The 16,813-nt window shown below is 42.6% G+C and overlaps 1 protein-coding gene across 5 annotated transcripts in view; it reads left to right on the forward strand.

Moving 5' to 3' along the window:
• LOC119172319 (uncharacterized) overlaps nt 1–1,016 on the forward strand; it is a 97,496-nt gene extending 96,480 nt beyond the window's left edge. For all 5 annotated transcript variants that reach the window (XM_075893589.1, XM_075893586.1, XM_037423373.2 and 2 more), the window contains one exon: nt 553–1,016. The gene's annotated coding sequence lies outside the window, so the exon portion shown is untranslated. The remainder of the gene's footprint in view (nt 1–552) is intronic.
• Nucleotides 1,017–16,813: the final 15,797 nt, after the last annotated feature.

Here is a 16,813-nt window from a genome sequence, read left to right on the forward strand (position 1 = left end):
AAGTATGTTGTTGTGAGGTGAAAGCAGGTGTGAGACCCATTCAAGTCGTATGGACGACACTTTAACAGATAGATGGCACTATGTAGAACGCTCTTGCATTGACTGCACAACTTCAGCCTCATAGCTCCAGTACGCTAATTTGGATCATTTTTGCAACAAGCAATACTGAAGTTTTCCTGAAAAATATAAAGGAAAGTGTAAATTTAATGGCGTGTTTTCTTTGTTAGATACAATGGTAATGAGACCTTACACAGCTTTTATTGTTACTTTCTGATATACGGTGATTCATTCTATTGCTGGTGAGTCAAAAAGGGAGACCTGGTAACATTTTCACTAAAAAGAGTTCATATAATTATTGGAGGATGCTTCAGATTAGGCACATTTAAAGGCACGTTAGAACAACTCATCAAATTTCACAATCCTGTCATTGTAGAATTGAAGAAATTATACAGAATGCTGAATTAAAACCTTTACACACATTTACTTGTGCCATGTATGTAGCTCTTTGGAAGGACATGAAACATGATTAGCCCAACTCATTTGGTTTTGCAGGATGAGGCATCGGTAGGGCCTGGCAAGCTCTCCAACTTTCTCAAGGCAGTTTTACACAGGCCCTCTTTTCCTTACAAGTTCTACATCATCCACCAGTGTGCTAAAGTAGTCCAAGCCCGGTCTCCTTCCTCCAGCTCTGTTATTCTGCAGTGCGTCTGATGTCTGTACTGTGTTGACAGTTTCTGTTCTAACCATTTCATAATGTGTTCCCGACCTTACCCTACCTTTTTTTTTGTTTTGCTGCAGAAGTGTAACATGCACTTGTTTTTTGATGGCTACGTGTGACCCTCGTATTGCGGTCAAGTTCATGTGTCGCGTATGCGGGCCAACATATATAGTTTACATAGCGTGGCCTTCTCTCTACATTAGCATTTGACACAGTTCCAAACATTCAGTTTTCTCTTACGAGCCTCGACAGGCTTCAGACGTGGTATGTACAGATATTTTTGTGCTTCAGGACTTCCGGAAAACGTTTTATTTTTCCGCATGATGACACCCTGTGGAGAAAAAAAATGAAGATATACAGACACCCACACAGCATATCTTGGAAGTTGGCACGTGTGGTTGTTAGTGCTGACGCCGCACTCTATTCAAACAGTGCATGTGAGGCTGTTGTACTTGAGATTTCGAGGCAAGGGGTGACTGTATTGGTCTTCTTTTGTGCAAACGTATGCGTCGACGCATTTCTTGTGCGTCATTTGCGCATTGTTTTGAGAGACGCACAGTTACTTGGTGTAATGGGGCAGAAACAAGAAAGGGGGTTAGCGCTTACGCATTAAATGCACGCTTAGAGTGAGGTTTGCACCGTAACATCACAAAAGTCGGGTGAAAAACATTAGAGAATGATACCACCGCAACGGTGCTTTCTTGCAAGAGAAGGACGAATGGATGTCGGATGGGCCTAGCCCCTTCACTGCTTTTGTTTACTTATTGCCGGCATTTGCAATACCTTGCTTGCTTGCATTTTCGTTGGTGTCTTGCGTGCTGTAGTCATCAGTGTTTCATATTTCAATGTACGCATTGTCTAGTCAAGATTGCAGTCACTTCTGTTTGCGTCTGAAGGTGACGCACTTGGTGGCGGTAGACACGCTTGTCCGCTAGTGCGCTCACGCTTTTGATTCCTGTTGCGTTTGTCACAGTTTATTGTGCCTCTCATGTTTTTTTTTGTTTTTTGTTGATCATTTTCACGAATACAATAGTGTGTGCAATGCTCTCAACGACTGTGCTCGGACCAGCTAGTTGCCAAATTTTGAGGAATTAGTAGTTTGTTGCCAATGAATAATTATGCGCTTCATCGCCTGTTTACTGTAGCTTCGGTTTCACTGTCGCGTGAGCCTTCAGTCGAGGGGCACGCGGGGATCGCTCCGGTTGCATTGTGGAAATTCTGCAGTGCAGTGTTTCACTTGTGCACAGGAAATTAGGTGGATTTGGGTATTGCAAGCATAATAACCTTTTCCTGTCTGCTCAGTCTGCGATGGAGGTCGCAGCTGTTTCTCCTCGAGTATTAATTCACTTGCATAAGAAATTGCGTGCTTCTTTCGAAGCTCATCACTAATTTATAATAAAGCAGCTTTACGAATTCTCGTTTTGAGGGATATTCATTTTTTTTTCTTTGCTTTATCGCCTTGTTTTCAAGTTTTCCTCCCAACGTTTTCATCTTTTCTGTTATTTGAGTGTTGGGGTCATAACCGGTGTTTAACTTGTTGCTCGTTTTTTATTCTAGAATTAAAGTATCGTTTAGCTCAGAACAGCATGTCATGTGCATACAGTGTCTAGATGCTAGTGCATTTGCTAAGGATTTCACTGGATGTATTGTCGTTTTGTACCCAGAACTGCTTGGAAAAGGAGCTTGTGCACTGTTGTCTGTTCTTGCAGAGGTAGTGCTACATAGCACTGTTTTTGCCGAGTTGGATATTGTCTTAGTAAGCACAATTCGCAACCGTATGAGGAACGACTGTGGAGAGACATAACTGTGCCTCAGGTTGTTTCTACTATTACTAATGTAGTGTTTTGTTCTTGTGGGCCCCGCCCCCCTCTTTCGAGTCCTCTGTTATTGAGTTTCCTTTATTATAACAGGTTTTACAATGCTATAAATCTGTTAATTTGTCAGTACTTTCGTGAACTCTCTTGACTGAATGTACCACTAACTGCCGGTGAGGTAGTGTGACACCGGTATTTTGACTTTGTATGCGTTCCAGATTTACTGAACTTGTTTGTGTTATTTATGACTATATTTGCAGGGACATATCGGTTTTGTTGTGAGAGAGGTACGTGTGATTTTTTCGTTCCACGAGTTTTCACAGTGCACGGAAGCTGACGGGGGGCTTGCTTGTTTTGTAAATATGTGGCAGAATTGTACGTGTGAAGATCATAATGCGAGAGTTAGGCTTTGAATGGGCTTGGGAAACTACATTCCTAATTACTATAATTTTTTTTTTCTCGTGACGTCTGTAGATGTAGCCGGTTTTCCTGTGCAATGTATAATAAAAGAGATGACGTGCGCCTCGTACTTGGAGTGGTCACCTGCAAAACTTCCAAGCATTGTATGTTAACCATGTAAAATACTCTATAGATATATCAAACATGTTCCCCTTTCACTTTATGCCTGAGTTTAGCCTTGTTAATTGCAATTCTTTCTGTTGTAACACAGTTTTAGTTAGAAATTTACCAGCTGTTTGTTGCACAGATTATTTTCCTTTGTAACAAAAAGTGCATATGATGAAATAAAGTGTCAACGGCATTAAAGAGTTCTTTGTGTGGACCTTATGTTACTGTGGCTACAGAGCAAGCTTTGCCCATCGAGTCATGTAAAGTGTTGATAAACATCAAAGAAAATTTTTTAATCATTCTGACTATAGTAGTAGTTGAAGGCTGCCTTCATTATTGATATGGCCAGTTGAACAGCCAGGATTTCAATTTAGGGATGTTTTTAGCAGGCCACCTACGAAAAAACTGAAAAATAGTTCATATTTTGATCTTGAGAATTTCTTGTGAATATGGGCTTTGCGATGCTGTGAACTATAATTCTCTGCGACACCATATAGAAATAAACTTTGGTAAAGAGTGGCCACTTGAGCTTTTCAGCCAGCCGCTGAGCAAGATGGGTCTGACCAACCACTATTCTCTGTTTCAGAAGCTCTTTTCAGGACTGTGGAGGCTACAGGGCCTCTCAGCCAATAAGAAGGGTGATTACACCCTCCACATGTATTCATCTGCACCATGTCGTCTGCTCACCATTATCACGGCGTCTGCTTGCTGAATCGTTTATACACACTTGTTGCAGAGAAGGCTGTTTTATTAACTTAAAGATACTATAAAACTGCAAAACAAGCAGTCACACCAGGAACTTGAAGCGTGAATTTGTTTATCTACTGAAGATCGGTAGATGCTCATGCCGGCGAATTTCACTTTGTGGCTGTTTCTATGCGACACTTTTCCTGTCTCTCGTATAGCCGCTTCTGTTTCAACGCGTTCGTTCAAGTCTCTCGCTGCAATGCTTATTTTCTTTCTTTTTTTGTTTTCATCGAGGGAGGATTCGATGTGTACGAAATGCTATGCCATGTTGCATGTCCGTTGGAGACGCAGCGTTCTTCGTCTGGCGACACAGTCCAAGCACTGCCTCGGCACATTAGTCTTAGCAGATGCGCCTAATCAAGCAGCATATCTTGTTAATGAGAACAAAACGTAACTGATGTTTTATCCTCAGAGTAAGATGAAACAAATTGAAGGCTGATTTCACCATTTATTTGTTGCTGTCCACTGGTGGACATGTAGCAAGGGCAAGTTTGGATCGAAGTGGGTGGTCACTTCTGCATGGGTGCTGCCAGGTCGGTTTGTAAGCACAGTTAGCGGCGGTGACAAAAATAATTTCATGCGTATGAACGAAATGCGGTGAATAAACGTATCACATATTGATGTGGCACAACAAAAACCAAACAGACGCAAATTTTAGTCGACCCGGTCAATTTTAAGGCACGTATTATATTTGGGGCTATGTTTTGTTGCGAAAGTGTGTGGTCTTCTTACACCCCGTAGCTTTGGCAGTGCTGAACCAAAGGGGTGGAATAGAGTGTAGATGGCATAGCCATGCTCGCTTCTACTGGTTAGTCAACACATGTAATAGCCACCTCAAAAGGACCATGAAAACCCGAGTTTGGTATCAACTTTTTTTCTAAGAAAACAATTGTTGATTTGTGCAATTCTCTGTATCGGCTCTACATCGTGCCTTGCTGAGGATGTTTAATGCGTTACCCTGAAAATCAGCGAAGTCTGACTAGAAGGTGTTGTCTTTCTGCATTTGCTTTGCACAAAGGGTACACATTCATGTGGTTTAGATATACTGTGCATGTATTCTCTTTGTGAAAGCATGGGTGTGAAGCATAGTGGTTAAGACGCTCGCTTTCGAGCATGAGGATGCAATTGAAATCCCAGCATGAATAAGAGAAAAATTTGTTGTTTTATTTATGCTGAAGGCATTATCAAGTCTGAACAGCCGCGTGTGGCGCTCAAAGTAGCAGGGTAGCTCGGCCGCATATGGTAGTGTCTGCTCTTTATGTATAGTGCCTACAATATATGAAGCAATTCAAAGAACAGACACTCAGGAGCCTTCCACCAGGCCCCAATGCAATTTGGCAATGCATCCGTAGATGTAAGGTGCAATCGAGGGAGCTGGTTATGGAAAAAACTAGGAGTGTGGGAATATTCGAAATTATGAATATTTGCTAATAGTGTTTGCTATACAATGCAATTTCCACTAAAATTTTTACTATTCGGACGTCCCATAGACAAATGCATTTGTCAACTAAAAGAGACCCCTTCAGATCTTCAATGTGCTTCATCTCATTACATTTTCGTGTTGTGGCAAAGCTATCTTTCAAACTTCTCAAAGACGAATACAGTCAACGTCGGATTGAAAGTGGCTCCTTCAGGTTTCAAATACGTCACCTCATCACACTCCTGTATTGCTTCAAAGCTGTGGTTCAGGATCTTTTATGGTCTCAAATGTATTGACTCAAAATACACTGGTTCTACCATGGATATGGTAGATGTGGCAGAAGTAGGTGCTCAATAATGCTGTTCTTGACCTTAAATTTGTGCAGGAAGTCCAAGAAATCAGATGCCGAAAATTCTTGGCATTTAAAATTTGAAATTTTTTTGTGTGTTAACGTCTTCAAGGCAGATTTGGAACTACATACTCAAGAAAGCATACCCTTGTGTGCCACATCAGTTGGGCTTCCACAGAAGTTGAAAAGGGGGAAGGATATAGCATCTTTGCCTTTGACATGTAAAGTGTTGCTAGCAACACTTTGGCTACACAAAATTATGTACGAATACAAGCCATCGTGAACTTGGTTTACAGCGCAACACTAGAAACACACAAGGAAGGAGCAAAAGATAAGGAAAAGACGAAGCTGACTCTCAACAGAATAAAAAAAAAAAGATTAGTTGAGAATCAGGTCCATCTTTTCTTTCTCTTTTGCTCCTTCCTTGTGCCTGGGTTTGTAATGTCGCGCTGTAAACCAAGTTCACAATGAATCCCAACCAAGTGGCCTCCTCTAACCAAGTCTTACTCCTCTAATACGAGTCGGCCTCTGCATTGCCTTATTCTTGATAAGACTATGAAATACCACTCCGCAAGCACTTCATCAACCTAGCGAAAAGAAGCACTTTCATCTTGCTATATTCTATAAGATTATGCTTTAGCATCTTTTCCACCTTTTCTTTCTCGCAATTTCACTTTGAACTATTCGAAAAACGTATGATTCAATATGCACTCGTGTTTCAATATTCGAATTCGCTTCGCACCCAAAATTTTGCTACTTGCACAACTCTAGAAAGAACCTTTGAAAAAGCTTTAATATTGGAAGAGTCTCGCAATACTGAACAGTGTTAGTTGTTACCATGCTGCTGGGAGGGGTTGCTGCATGTGCCTCAGCAGACATTCAGAAAGGTGATCTTTCCCTGCTCCCTCTCACTAATGAAACACTCCTTTCCCAAGTTTTGTTATTGCCCCATTACACATGTAAGTGATGCTTTGCAAAAACCCAGCCGATTGACTAAGAACCATCGAGATGATCTTAGAACCTTTCGATGTGATAACGCACACAACACAAACATTACAGATTCTTCTGAAACTTGCGTACTTGAATGTGTTACAAACAGTTGTTAATTAACAAGGTTTTGCCATTTGTCCTGAAGTGGAGCCTTTCAGGGAGCGAGTGAAGAAGCAGCAGAACAAGGTCTTCCAAAGGATAAAGAACACACTTGAGAGTGCACATTATTTTTGTCATGACTTTTGAAACTTCAACTGCTTTCCTGGCTACCCTGCTTATTTTGGTTTTGGTAGTTCCAAAATATCACAGGAGCCATAAAAGGTGCATGACACATTTGTATTGTGCCAGCTACACATGTTCTGCAATATTGAACACGCACCTACTGGCTGGCATCTCTATTAGATACTACATCTAGTCTCATTTTCACCAGAAACTTCATACATGTGTCTATGTATTTTGTTTAGCCCATGTGTAGTTACACTCCTTTTAAGACCCGGCAAACGCCGAACTGAGTATAGTGAACTAAGACTGTCTATTAAACATGTGACTATACTTTACACACTCAGGACATCACATCAACTTTATTTCACTAGCTCAGTTGAATATCAAGCACAATGTTCTTGGCCTTAAGCACAAAGCTAATCTATTTTTCTTTTGCAGGAGGTTACCTAGCTTCAAACTATCAGCAAACCACTGTGTGCTCCTGCAAGCCTTGTTGTTTCAAGCACTTCTCGATATTTAACTATAACTTTTGTACTCTGGAATATAGAAGAAAAGCACATCTGTGTAATGCAGAACTGAAGCTCAAAGTTGAAATGTGTTGCAAATAATACTTTTATGCAGGCATGATGAATTTCATGCAATGAAATGACCACATTCATCAGTTGTAATTGCAGATAATATGCAATAATCAATATAATAGGAGAACTTCCTTGTGCTCTCAACTTGACGGTCTCACGCACAGAACTCCATGATTATGCAACTGCAGTTGAACAGAGAATAGGCCAACTATGCTTGAATGGTTAGAATAATATCTTGAGATTATGAAAATGCCGTGAAACTCTCTTAGCAATAGCTGTTTCTGCCTGCAAGCTTATTGTTGTAAGCATCTTCTGGTTATTTGAGGCCTGCTACAATACACGGCATAGATCAAATCCGACATGCTTCAGGAGACATTCCTTCGTGCAAGCCCATAATGAAGTTTATGCAATTGTACAGCAGTTGTCATTAAAATGAACAAAGTTTGAACAAACCTACAGTGCAAGGACCTGACTATCTGGCGACTAGAGCTTCATGAGAAAATGAATGTGGTTGCAACTGTTGGTACATTTGGATGAATAACACAGATTTTCAAAGTGGAAAAGATGTTCTAGCCCCCGAATTTAAAAGCAACGGAATTTGTTTTACCTCCGTTTTACACGATTTTTGCCGTTTTTGTGCTACACCTAAACATACACCTAAACACGGACTAGCCCAACACCTAAACTAGCTACACCTAAACACCGACTAGCCCAACTTTCAATAATATGGACCAAAATTTAATTGAAGTGCCAAATATCTTGGCCTTCCTATTTAAGTTCTGCATTCACAGATGATCCAGATGGTGATGAGTGAATTAGTGAAGACTGTTTGCTTTTTTATGCACATTTACAAAGTGTTACAAAATTGAAAAGCGTTTGGAAAAAAGATGAATATGCGTACGTCTTTATCTGACGCATTTTGCTACTGGCCATTCATGCATTCAGTCGGGCTAAAGTTCCTAGTGATACTATAAATTCGTACTGTGCGATTGCACCAGGAACCCAATAGTGAAGCTTGAACATGACACCCATTGAAGGGTACGTGTATACTTGAAATTTTCATCTTTGGCGAATCATAATGAAACAGTTGAGAAAAGTTCTGTTCACGCAAAGTTCGTGTGTTCCGACATCCTAAAAGTGAAAACAATTAGCCATCGTGCCAGTTGATAGTATAATTAATTTCTCCTTCATGGTATTTGAACTCGTATCAATATGGGGAATAGGACAGGCCAATTCTTCAGAAATCTACACGATATTTACATGTATCGTAAAAGTTCTGCCGCTACCCCACTCATACGTTGGTAGGGCGGTTAAGGCTTTCTCTGCATCTACTAGTACTGCCTAGCAAAACTTGGAGGCAATGCCATGGCATTTACCCAGCTTGTGTTAATTCTTTTATTATTGTTGTTGTGCGTCATGGCTCAATATTAACAGTAGATGTTTGAGACGGCTACACAATTACGGAAAAAAAACGTGGTAGTGACATTTAGACTTTACCGTATAGTTTAACATAGTTTGGTAAGCATTTCGTGATGAACACATCGAATGATCACAGCGATACATGTAATAATAATTTTTGGGGTTCTTACTCGATCATATCCAAAAGAAGGTTTTGAGGCATGCTGTAGAGGTTATCTAGTAATTCGATGGAAGGGAGATGCGACAACTGCAGCCGGGATCACTGATGCACCACTTTCGAAGATAGAGTGCTGGCTGGTAGAACTTTCAGTGCGCTCCAGAATAATAATTCAGAAAAAGCGTAAGCAAAAACTAATGAAGGAAGTGAAATTGCTTAAAAAAGAATAGGCGCCGTTCGTGTCTCACCAGAGGATATCAGCCGCACCATTTGGCGACAGGAGACGGTTTGAAACTGCCGCCACTGCCGCGAAGTAGCTCTAACGCAGCCGTGGTACTCGTCTGCAAACACATGCTACACTGTAACAGTCGCAGACAAGTATGCGAGAAAGTGCTGATTGGTTACTTATATCAGTTTAACTTCCATGCAAACTGCTAATCGCGCTTTTCAGCTCGTAGTCGTATGCTACGCTGGAAGCATTCAAACAAGCCTTAAAAATTCGCTGTGACCGCTGCATGCGGTAATAGGGTTTGTTATGTTGCGAATGTTCAATAATAGTAGCACAGAGCGTTGTCAACCCCACTGAAGAAAAAAAAAACGAAAAAAGATAAATGTACTCGAAATGAAATAAAATGTTGGTTATAAAGCTGTATTTCATATCACAACACTCGCTTCGTTTTCTTTGTATAGTGGTCAGTATCTCCGCTTGTCATGAGGAAGACGGGGGTTCGATTCCCCGACAGAAAGTAGTTTATTTTGTTATGAATTTTTAACATATTTTAAACTAAACGTAGTTTACTTCACGCGTCAACATCGTCACCTTTAATTAGTACCCCTGATAATGCTCTACTTTTGTCTGGCGTCATAACCCGCAGCAATGATCGAGTGTGAAAAACAAGCAGCCTCCGGAGTGAAAAGTTCTGTTGGGCTTGCTTCACCACAATAGACCCCGAAAACCAGTCGAAGAAGTTGAGGCCCTTTTTACCCATGATACGGCTAAACTTTTGTCTGGCGTCACAACTTGAAGTGGTGGGACAGCCACCAGCTCTTTCCGAATTCAAAGTTGCCCTGGTACGTTGGCTTCACCACGACGAATATCCAAAAGCGGTCGAAAAAATTAGGGCCCTCATCACCCCCGATAAGGCCCAACTTTTGTCTCACGTCACACCTTGCAGTGATGGGCCAACTATGCTCCCTTTATTTCTCCTGGTACGTTGGCTTCATTGCAGTAGTGGCCAAAAGCAGTCGAAAAAGTTGAGGCCCTTATCCCCACTGATAAGGCTCAACTTTTGTCTGACGTCACACCCCGCAGCAGTGATCCAGTATGCGTAAACATGCAGCCTCCGGAGTCAATTGTGCCCCTGTTAAGCTTGCTTCACCACAATAGGCCTCGAAAACCAGTAAAAAAGTTGAGGCTCTTATCACCCATGATAAGGCGAAACTTTTGTTTGACGTCACAACTTGCAGTGGCGGAACAGCCATCAGCTCTTTCCGAGTTCAAAGTTGCCCTGGTGCGTTGGCTTCACCGCAATTAATGCTCAAAAGTGGTCGAAAAAGTTAGGGCCCTTATCACCCCTGATAAGGCTCAACTTTTGTCTGACGTCACACCTTGTAGCAATGGGCCAACTATGCTTTCTTTAGTTCTCCTGGTACGTTGGCTTCACTGCAGTAGTGTCCAAAAACAGTCGAAAAACTTGAGGCTTATCACCGCTGATAAGGGTCAACTTTTGTCTAACGTCACACCCCGTAGCAATAATTGAGTATGCGTAAAAAAAGCAACCTCTGAAGTGCCCCTGTAAAGGCTGCTTTATCAAAATAGGCCTCGAAAACCAGTAAAAAAAGATGAGGCTCTTATCACCCATGATAAGGCTAAACTTTTTTCTGACGCCGCAACTTGCAGTGGCGGGACAGCCATCAGCTCTTTCCGAGTTCAAAGTTACCCTGGTACGTTGGCTTCACCGCAATCAATGCCCAAAAGCGGCCGAAAAAGTTAGGGCCCTTATCACTCCCGATAAGTTATAATTTCTGTCTGATGTCACACCTTGCAGAGATGGGCCAACTATGCTTTCTTTAGTTCTCCTGGTACGTTGGCTTCACTGAAGTAGTGGCCCAAAGCAGTAAAAAAGTTGAGGCCCTTATCACTGCTGATAAGGCCCAACTTTTGTCTTACGTCACACCCCGTAGCAATGTTCGAGTGTGTAAGAGAAGCAACCTCCCGAGTGAAAAAGTTCTCCTGTTTGGCTTGCTGCACTGCAATAGATGCCGAAAACTAGTAGAAAAAGTTGGGGCCCTTATCTGATTGCAAGATTCTTGACGACAAGGCTAATTACTTAAGGCTAATGATAGCGAGCACATATTAACCACATAAATAAACCAGAACAGAAGTGAACTTAAAATCATGTTTTGCTCTGGATGGTTTCGTACTTGTGTGCCCACTCTTTGAAGGCGAGTGCCATGACCACAGGGCTCTACTGTTCACTTTTCTTCCTTTAGAATCGGAACCACATAAATAAAAATTTTCAGAAGAAAAAAGAAAGTGACTTTCTGGGTAGTCTGTATTTGAACCACGATCCGACGACGAGGGTCTAGAAGAGTGGGCTAAACTCTGATGACTGTTGCCTATGAATAAATCTGAACAAAAATAACTGTCAGAAAAACAAATTGCTTGATTAGGGCAGAACGTGAACTCGGGTGCCCACTACCTGTAGGAACTTGTCTCGACTGAGCTAACATGGGTGATTGCAGAGAGTGAATAAATCTTAACCACGTAAGAACTCGCCGGAAAAAAAAAATAACTTGGCTGGGACAGCACTTGAACTCGCGTGGTCTAAATATCTGGAGCCCTCCACTACGGCATCTCTCATAATAATATGGTGGTTTGGGACTTTCAACCCCACATATCAATTAATCAGTTTATTTTCAGAAATTTATTAAAACAAGCTATATGAGAAGGCGGGAAAGGAAACACAAGAAGGAAATACTCAGTGTGGCGTACTGTGACACTTATAAGCAACAATGTGATACATCTTTTTGCTGATCCAATAAAAAAAAGCATATTTAGGAAATTCGGTGAAAATGGCGCTGTAACGCCATCCTCGCGCTTCCGTATGTTGCCTGGTCGACCTTCGAGCACCTGAAGAGTCGACAGGTCCGCGGTCAGCCCTTTGCGTTATAGTTGTGTGGTTCACCATGTCTTGTTGGCATTGCAGTCCTGTCTTTCGTCCCGATCAAACATGTCGTCGGTTTCTTCGGCGTCGTGGTTCTGATCCTCGCTCACACCGTTTCCTGGTACGCGCAGTGGGTGGTATGCGCAGCAGGTGTTGCCTGTTTCGCCTCAGCATCCGCTGGTCCTCGGTCTTCGCCATCTACTATTTTGGTGGGGCTTGCTCACTTACAGTGGCTGTGCGTGACCAATCTCCATTAGGAATGCGGCCCTCTCGAGTGGTGGTAGTGTCTTGCGCTTCGAAGACTGGGGATGCTTTTTTACTAGAATTGCGGGATCATCTTGGGATTGTGCAGGGTCGTGCGAAGGTGTCAACCTTGCCTTCACATGGAGAGAAACCATCTTCCAGAGGGGGATAATGACCCAACCAAAGTCGCCGCAGGAGACATTGGCCTTGTTTAGGATAGATGCGCTTAACAATCTTGACCCCCTTTTCTGCCAGTATATTTCACCACGGGAACTGTGCACTTGACGTGATGTGCTAAAGGTCATATTTTATGGTGAACTTTCGGAACTCTCTTGATCGAAACTGGGGCCCATTGTCATTACATACTTGAACGGGGATGCCGTACCGTTAGAAAATTGCAGATATTTTATCGATGACTTCTTTGGCCGATATGCCCCTTAGCTCAGGGAAATTGGAGCGGAAATCGTATACAAGGGCATTGGAGGTTCCACCAAACTGAAAAAGGTCAATTCCCACTCGGTGCCATGGCATGTACGGGGTTGGCTGCATGAGCAGGGGCTCACTTAGCTGCTTACTGTATGCATACCTCTGGCAAGTACGGCACCTCCGCATGAAGGAATCAATAGCACTGCCGAGTCCATTGAGGCCGTAATACTAATCAGCGTGCTCTACGCAGACGGGTTTCTTCATTCCTAGCTATGCCGGTACAAAACTGCGCATTCGTTGAACATTGGCGTGCACTTACATTCTCGACAATGTAAAGAAAATCAGAGCATCCAAGGGGCAACTTGAGGCATCCAAGGGGCATCCTTCCTTCCTCTGGAAAATTTTCAAGAGGAAAGAAAATGTTGAGTTTACTCTTAGCACGAGGTGTCCGTCGTGGATTCGTCGAAGAATTTCTTCTCTCATTACTTTGGGTATGACCACTTTGCAGCCCATGAGCAGTACTCCTTCAACCACAGACAGTTCTCCCGCAAAGGGCTTGAGGTCATCTTCGACTGTGTCACCCCGTGAGATCCGTTCTTTCACCTCACTCAAATACGGGTCGTTCCTGGTTTCCTTTTCCGGACGTGCTTTCGTGGGCGTGCTTTCGATGACGGAGACGAGCTCTGTCGCGTGGATATCGACGTCTGTCAAGGCACTCGATGACTGGTATGGAACAGGTGCACGCGACAACACGTCCTCCAGAACCAGATCCTTGCCAGGCACGAACTGCAGTGTACAAACACGAATACAAGAAGCAAGTTAGGACACCACAAACGCCTACACTAACAACTGAAGGCGCACACAACGGCGGAAAAGAAAGTTGACACGAATGCTTATCGGCACATGCCCATGTCATATGCGAACCTGTCTATGTGGCACACGTGGGAGTCCGCGTGCAACTTGATCGACTGTTGGCTGATGCATGTGTGATCACTATTATCGATGTGCTGCGCCTCAATCATCAGATGAGTTTCTTCATTCCTAGCTAAGCCGGTACAAAACTGCGCATTCATCGAACATTGGCGTGTACTTAGATTCTCGACAATCTAAAGAAAGATTGGAAGGTGAGCCGCCGGTTAGCGATATCTTTTGTCTCAATAGTATCTGGTCGATGCAACGTCCCGTCTGGCCAACGTAGAAGCGGCCGCGCTGAGATGGACTTCTCAGTGATGGCGTTTCAACCGTGGTGTGTTGCGAGAAAGCAAGCAGGATGCATGGGTGTGAAAAAGAATAATGTAATAATGGTCGCTGTAACCGCACGACAGAGATCTGGAGCGTCCTATTACCTAAAAAGGCACATGCCAAGCCTACAGAGACACTACGGTACATGGCAGCGCCCGTCGGGTTAAACAACTAACACTCACACAAAAGAATGACGCAAGCGCTGAACTTCAATCTATATTACGGGATAAAAATCGCTTAAGTAGGCAACGCAGGCGTTGTATACACAGGACGTGTGCCTAGTGCAACGGCGAAAACCAAGAGCACCTTATCATGCAGCAGCAATCTATTCACTTATACAAGAGCATCGCACAGCAAAGGATCGACGGGAACGTGTAACAGTGTCTTGTGTTATTGATTGATTGATTGATATGTGGGGTTTAACGTCCCAAAACCACTATATGATTATGAGAGACGCCGTAGTGGAGGGCTCCGGAAATTTAGACCACCTGGGGTTCTTTAACGTGCACCCAAATCTGAGCACACGGGCCTTGTCTTGTGTTATTACCCCGCGGAATTTCTTTCAAAATCAGAGCACCCGATGGGCAACTTATGCATCCTTCTTTCCTCTAAGGCATGTCGCCGGATTGGTAAAACTACACCTAGTTAAGATTAATTGAGATATCTGTTGCTTAATGAGACATCTGTGTCTCCGTCAACACTTGTTAGATCTAAATGATATTTTAGCATCGAGTTGATATGGAGTAGTCTCTTCCTGGGCTTGGCTTTTCTTGGTTCATGGGAAATTCAGCTTGAATTAACTGACATCTAGTAGGTTTGTTTTATTTAGGCTAATTACGCTCGGCTAAATGAAATGATATTATGATCAATTATGCCTAATTAGATTTTGCTATACCAACACCGACTCAACCAGGCTCGTATATGTTTAACTTGGCTGAATATGAAGACAGCAAGCTTGACTATACTTGATTAGAATCAGCTTAATTATACCTACTTATGCATGACTTTATTAGGTGATACCATGCTGAACTAAGTTTGATTATTCTTTGAAACATGTCGCCTATTGTGTGCGCGCCGAAATGCTTCCAAGAATATCCTCAAACCAAGTCGCCCAATTTTCCGTACTATACTACATCAGGTTTGATTAGTTTCGATTACGCTCACGTTGGCTTAGGCAGGCGCGCAAAAATTAACTTTGATAAACGTGGGCAGGAAGCTGGGCTGATAAGAGATAATTTAGTACGCTTGCTTGGCTTCATTAGGTATGCATACTTAGGCTAATTAGCCAGTCTAAAAAAACGATGTGAGTCCGGCGCTTCACCACCTCCCTTGCAGCCGCCGCGTCAAAGAACGACACAGCTTCGATGAAGCAAAGACAGCGGCCCCAAGTTGCCGTTTTGGCTACGAGTGCCGTAACTCGTCAAACAAAGCCACCTGATAACGGAGGGACTGGTATGCACTCCGTAGCAGGCGTCACATCGGTGGAAGGCGCGTCGATGCATTTCGCCATGAGGTCCGACCTTATGAGGTCCGACCATGAGGTCCGGCCGTGGTAGTTCAGTTGGTAGAACATCAAACGCATAAATCTAAGGTCGAAAGTTTGATTCCTGCCTGCGGCGAGTTATCTTTACATCCATTTTTGTTTCTTCACCTTTACATTCCAATGACTTTTAATAACATCCCCTGTACTTTCCTTGGCATAAATGCTGTCAGTTCTAATTAATATTGTTTCTAACAAAATAAAGGAGCCCTTACCCTTTTTTCCTAAGCCATAGACATTCACATGTACTTTAAAAATTTATGGGGCCTTGAACCAGTACTTCAAAGAGTTAAAACACCAAGCTGAAGGAACTGCGGTGGTAGGCGGCTATCCTGTTTCTCTTTATTTTTTCATATTCTTTCTTCTGTGGATTTTTATTCCGCTCTGTTCTTTTCGACCTCTTATTATTCCTGCTTATAAATATTCCTTTCTAGCTCTGTTCCTTTCTCGCTTTAACTTTATGTTCACTTTCTCTTTCTTTCTATACCCCCCATTTTTTTATACTACCTATCTCTTTCTCTTCATGCATTAAAGTTTTTTTTCTGTGCTTTTCTTTATCTTCGCATTTCTGTCTGTCTCTTTCTATCTCTTCCTCCGTTTCTTACCTTTCTTTCTCGCCAGTTCTTGGTTTCTTAATCTTTCTCTCTGCATTCTCTCTCTCTCTCTCTCTCGTCAGATTTGTTGCATCCCATGCTCGAAAAATTGGTGCACGTGTTCGGGGAGCGAAGGAGAAGAGGACGAAGCTTGTTGCTTCGTAATGACGATTATTTTATTCCTGAATAACAGAGTTTATAGGCGGATAAATGGCTTCGGTGTTGAAATGATATTTAGCATGCACGTTACAATTAAAACAATGGGTATCAATTGTTAAATTGCATAGGATTGGCCTATAAATAAGATGATATTCGAACACGGCAGCCATGTAAATAACGCTTATAAACGATGACGCCAATGGCGTTGTTGCCTGCGTGGTCCCTTCTCAGACTCTTCACCTGCAATTTTCACACCCACCGGCGGCTGGAACGTAAGTGCGATTAACCCTGCATCCACTCAAGGTACTCCCTGGTGTGCACTGTAAGTGAAAAAAAAAATAGACACATTATTTTTAATATATACTCAGAGGAACCCTTGACGGCACTTTTCGAAAAGGCGCCAATGTCATCAACAAACCTAAACTTTGTCATTGTAGAGTATTCCTAAATAAATAAATACAA

The sequence above is a fragment of the Rhipicephalus microplus genome, chromosome 4 (assembly GCF_043290135.1).
Source record: "Rhipicephalus microplus isolate Deutch F79 chromosome 4, USDA_Rmic, whole genome shotgun sequence".
Classification (NCBI taxonomy): Eukaryota; Metazoa; Arthropoda; class Arachnida; order Ixodida; family Ixodidae; genus Rhipicephalus; species Rhipicephalus microplus.